The following is a 6000-nucleotide window of genomic DNA, read 5'->3' on the forward strand; positions in this document are numbered from 1 at the left end:
ACCACGACTTTGCAGCGGGAAAATTCTTCGGAAAGTGCAACTTTGCTGTTGTTTTAAATTTTAAAATATGCCCCAAGAAGATTGACTTTACATTTTCTTCTTCACATCCAAAGTGCACGTCTACTGCAGGCACGCAAAAACATGCTGATTGTATCTATCAACGTAAAGGGCATGGACATTCATCCTCTGCTCCCAAAAGTCTTCTTTTATTTCACAATATGTTTGTTATTGAATGTCTGATTTGCTTGTGCCTTTATATTATTATGAGCCGTCCAGCTAAAAACACAGCTTTGTACCTGAGAGTCATGTTTTTTTGAAACACCAGGTGGTAAAGAACAGTCAATTCTTGTTTGCCAGGGTTACCTGTGCAGTGGATTCATAAAGTGAAGACCTACTAATTGTCAAAACCTGCTATTGTAAAGATTTATCACTGAAATCTCATATTGATGTTCAGAAGCTAGTTGGCATGGCGGTTAGCGCAACAGCTTTACAGTACCAGCGATCGGGACCTGGGTTTGAATCCCACGCTGTCTGTAAGGAGTTTGTACATTCTCCCCATGTCTGTGTAGGTTTTCACCAGTTTCCTCCCATCATAAAAAAAATACCGGGGGGGTGGGTGTAGGTTAATTGGGGATAAATTGAGTGGCATGGACTCGTGGGTGGGCCAAAATAGCCTGTTACCATGCTGTATGTCTAAATTTTAAAAAATTAAAATAAAGAGAAATTGAGGCCATTTTGGATCATTTCAAGATGATGATGTTTTATTGACTTCAACTCAAAACTGAATGTTATCTTTTACTTCATTAATAGCCACGTGTGCAATTTTGATTAAATGGAAAGTTAATACTCCACCTGCACATACACAATGGTTAAATTATACTATGTCTTGTTTAAGTTTAGAAAAAAAATTAGATATGCCATTAAAGATTCAATTACTAATTTCCTAGAGACATGGGACCCATTTATGGACTACAATCTAAAGTTTTAGGGTTTTTATAAACTTCGATGCTGTGCTTTCTATTTCGCCATTTGATACCCACACGTTAGTTTTTATTTCAACCTTGCATAGTGGTCGGGGTTTTGAATTAGCGGGGGTATTTTACTCTATTTTTTGTAATTTGTATCTCAGTATATGATTGGATTGTTTGATTTTTGTAATTAAAAAAAAATCAGATTTTTTTAAAGAGATATAAAAGAGACCAAGGCCAAACAAATTTGCAGAAAGATGGGAAAAAAGACATTACAGTTGCACTGTGCTCTCCCGAATTGATCAAATGCCTAGTACTCAAAGCAAGAAATCCTACTTTATTTTCTATTAATTCTCCTCCATATTATTCAAATGGAGAAGACCTCATCCTAGTTGGACTGCCAGCCTAAACCTCCGTGAGATAGTTTCAGAAAAGACTCTGGAAACATTACATACCTGGCCCTCTATCCATGGGAGAACATCAGCCACCGTGTAACCCTCATGAATGTCTGGCACAAAGAGTATCAGCAGATGGGACTGGAAGGGACCAAATATATTCAACCTTTGACCTGCCATCACAACCAAATACTGCGATACTTATTAGCATACAGCAGAGTCTCTCTTTGAATAATTTGGGTATTGAGTTCTTCTTCCTCCCCATGCCACCAAATCTTTTACATCCTGTGCTTTACAAATACCCAAGTGCTGCAGCTTTTATTTGCGAGGCCCAGTAGTAAAAAAAAATAGAAGAATCTGTCCATGTGTCTATCACTGTGATGGACGAGAACAATGATGAAAAGTGCAATGCATTTCCTCTTGGCACCAAGTGACAACAACCAGCAATCTTGGGTCAGACATGGGTCAGGACCAATGCAAAGACACCCCTGTGTCATCCATGCTACTTGCTCGACAGCTCCTCAATCTGTGAAATCTTAATAACTTTCAAAGGTTAGCCAAACAGTTTTGAATTCTTCATTGTTTAAACCATTGTTCTCAATCAAACATTCAAGGTGTACAAAAGGAGATAGGCTGAGAAATTGCTTCTGAGCTGGTAAGTAGTTGGATATGGGCACTGTGCCAAGATGTCCAACCAAAAATGTCTCACCCCAAAACAGACCATTGGACTAATTTACATAAAAATGAGAGGTCACCCACTCATATAATTGGCATAGAAGCATTGAAAATATACAAAGCAGGGGAAGGCCATTGGGCCCATCCTGTCTGGGATATTCAAGAGGGAACTACCCAACTTAATCTGACCTTCCAGCTCTAGGTCCAGAGAACTGCAGGTTGTGGCTTTTTAAGTACACTTGTTTAATGAAATGAAGTCTTCCAGCCTCCACTTCCCTTTCAGGCAGTGAATTCAGACCTCGTACCATTTCAATGAAAAAAAGCCTTCAGATTCTAGCATCTGACGTCTTCTGTGTGAGAGCTGTCAATTGCGTTTAGCGCCTTGATTTACAGCTCTGTGCAATTACTTAGCATCTGAATGTGAGGCCACATTTATAAAAAATGTGAGAAATAGAGCAGGAGGAAATATCTGTCATAAAGTAAGATTATGCTGACCTGCCTGTGTCATCAGCTCCACAATTTTGTCTGTTTTTCCATCGTCTCAAGTCTCCAACATCTGTCTCATCCTTGAATATCTTCAATGACATCTCCACAGCTCTCCAGGATAGAGAATTCTGAGGATTCGTAGGCCATTGATAGAGAAGAAATTCCTCCTCATCTCTGCCTTAAAGAGTTGACTCCTTATTCTTAAAATGTGCTCCCTGGTACAAGATTTCCTGAGAAGGGGAGACAATCCCTTCAGCAACTGCCTTGTCAAACCTCCTCACACTTAATATGTTTCAATAAGGACGCAACTCACTTTTCCGCCTTCCACTGAGCCTGTTCCACCATTCCTGCCGAACAAACCCCTTTATTTCCTGATTCCCTTGTCGTTTCTTTTCCTCCTGTTATTTACTTTGAACTTTTCCCCAAAGTACTTCTGTACCTCCAAGCAAGGGGTCCTATTCCAGCTGTGATTTAACTGCTGGTACTCTTCGTACGATTTGGAATGTTGTAGGATCAAGTTTGGTTCCAGAGACCTAAAGATGAGAACCTCTTAAGCATCCCAGACACATTCCTTCCTCCTATCAGAGAGAGGGCTCAAGACCATGAAATTGTTCGCCAACAGGCTTAAAGACAGTATCTTCCCCACAGTCATCAGGCAAACCCCACCACAGTGTTCCCTCTGCTTTATGCTAATTGATCCTTTTTCTTGTTCCACTTTATATAGCTACACATACAGACATACACAAACAAATACACACAAGGCCATAAGACAATGGAGTAGAAATAGGCCATTCAGCTCACTGAGTCTGCCTTACCATTCAATCATGAGCTGAACCATTTTACCCCTCAGCCGCTCTGGCCCCATAACTTTGATGCCCTGGCTAATGAATGTCTTGACCTGGCCTCCACTACCTCCTGTGGCGACAAATTCTACACATTTGCTACCCTCTTGCTGAAGAAATTCCTAGGCATTTCCGTTCTAAGCAGACACCCTTCCATCCTGAAGTTGTGCCCTCTTGTCCTACACCAGGGGTGGACAACCTTTTTGTTAAAAACATATTCCATCCTAAGTAATTCTTATGCCGTCGGTGCTTTGTAATTAGTAAGGGATTGCTTAAGGTGGGAAGGGAAGGTTGAGAACCACTGTTACTGAAATATTTTGCTTGAGAAAAATTGTTACTGGGCCTTTTCCTTTGGAGTTCTGAAGCCATGCACATAATGAGTCAATCAGGTATGATTAAAACAGTGGTTTTCAAACTTTTTTTTCCCTCTCATATACCACCTTAAGCAATCCCTTACCAATCACAGAACACCGATGGCACAGGGAATACTTAGGATGGAATGTGAGATTTTTTTAAAAATTGCCCTCCCTTGTCCTAGACTCTTCTACCATGGGAAACAACCTTTCTACATCTATTCTGTCCACATCTTTCAATGAGATCCCCTCTCATTCTCCTAAATTTCAATGATAACCCTTTCATTCCTGGAATCATCCTAGTGAACCTCCTTGGAACCCTCTCCAATATCGGCATATCCTTTCTTAAATGAGGAGCCCAAAACTCATTACAAAACTCCGTGAGGTCTCACCAGAGCCTTATAAAGTCTCAATATCACAACCCTGCTCTTATATTCTATTCTTCTTGAAATGAACGCCAGCATTGCATTTGCCTTCTTCACCCCTGACTCAACCCGCATTTACCTTCAGGGTGTCCAGCACGAGAATTCCCAGGTCCCTTTGTATCAGGTTATCTTCAATTTTCTCCCCATTTAAAAAAATAGCCTGCCTGTTTATTTTTTTCTACTAAAGCACATGATGATACATTTTCCAACATTACCGTAGATCCCGTTGCGTAGCACGATGCTTTAAAATGTCACCTTAAAATCAGGGGTCGTTCTATCAGAAGGCTCTAAAATTCTTACCTTGATGACAAAGTTGCAACACCACTGCCATCTTCCCGACGGCTCAGATGCAATTTAATGCATACCCCGTTGGTTATTGGTGAAGTCTCAGCGCTTCTCTATGGGGTCCATTCATCCGGTCCGACTGGTATTGGCTCTGTACAGGCTTTAAACAGCCTGTTACAGGAGCTGACAGTGGTTTACTTTAAAATATCCAAATAAAATGGAAACCTTCAGATGATCATTGGTTATTAAAATACTGCTCAGTGATAAGTGCTGGATTAGGCAGGGGTTGGGGGAGGGGGAGGTGGTGGAATCATCTTGTACAAAGGGTATTGCTCAAAATCAACATTTTAGGTGGAAATTCCAGGGCCACCCTATGCAGAGTCGTCCTATACAATGGCATCTACAGAGTATTTTATTGGCCACTTCTCCTAATCTGTCCAAGTCCTTCTTCAGCCTTTGTGTTTCCTCAAGACTTCATGCTCCTCTACCCACCTCCGCAAACTTGGTAACAAACTATGCCGTGTAGTCGTGATTTGGATTATGGAATGAATTGCACAAAGCCATCCATTCTATAATCCAAATGAGACACCCCAAACCTGAATTGATACTGGTATTTATTAGATAGCTATGTTGTGGCTTTCGTTAATAAAATGTTCACCACTTCAACTGGTCTGCTTACTAGTACATTTTTAAAGTTGATGGGAAATTCCATAATTGGTCTTATTCACAGCAGCAATGATGTCATGCAACTTCCTTTAGTCATGAAGGATTGTGTGAGATTGTCGAGAATGATGTCTATCCCAATTCATTCAGCCTGGAGAGTTCCAAACCAAATTGATTTGGATCTTTTGCTACCTCATAGAAGTCAGATCCAGAAGTGCTATGTGAAACATGGCATTGATTCCATGTTGCGTTACTGCAAAACACTGATGATCCATTATCTGTGCTCAGAAATGTCACAGCTTAACCATCTGGCTCACCGGGACCTGATTACTGCCCTGCATTGAACGCAGTGAGAACTCAGTTTCCAAGCTCCCTTTAAAAGACTGTGGCCCTGCTCCCTTGCTCTCTTTATATTGATCAGATTTACTGGAAAAATGTATTATACCACTGTGTAATATCTTAAATAGCTTAGCTTAACAGAACATCGTTACTGCTCAGAAGTAGGACATCAATTGGCTACAGCGATAGTTGGAAGGACCTCCCCAGTGGATGGTGAACCGTTTTCTATTCATTCCCTTAGTGCAGTGGTTTTCAAACTGCCCCCTAAGCTCACATTCCATCTTAAGCAATCCCTATGCCATTGGTGCTCTGTGATTAGTCAGGGATTGCTTAAGGTGGTAGGTGGGTGGGAAGGGAAGGTTTAGAATCACTGCTCTGGACCCAATTGTTACTGAAATAGTTTGCTTGAGGAAAATTATCATTGACCCACTTGCTTTGGAGTTATGAAACAGTGCACATAACGAGTCAATGAGGTACAATTAAAACAAATGTTCCTCCACTCACACACCACATTAAGCAATTAACTGTGATGAAATAAAAAATGTGCATTGACTTTTCCTTCTGAAAGT

Source organism: Narcine bancroftii, chromosome 12 (genome assembly GCF_036971445.1).
Source record: "Narcine bancroftii isolate sNarBan1 chromosome 12, sNarBan1.hap1, whole genome shotgun sequence".
In the NCBI taxonomy this organism is placed as follows: Eukaryota; Metazoa; Chordata; class Chondrichthyes; order Torpediniformes; family Narcinidae; genus Narcine; species Narcine bancroftii.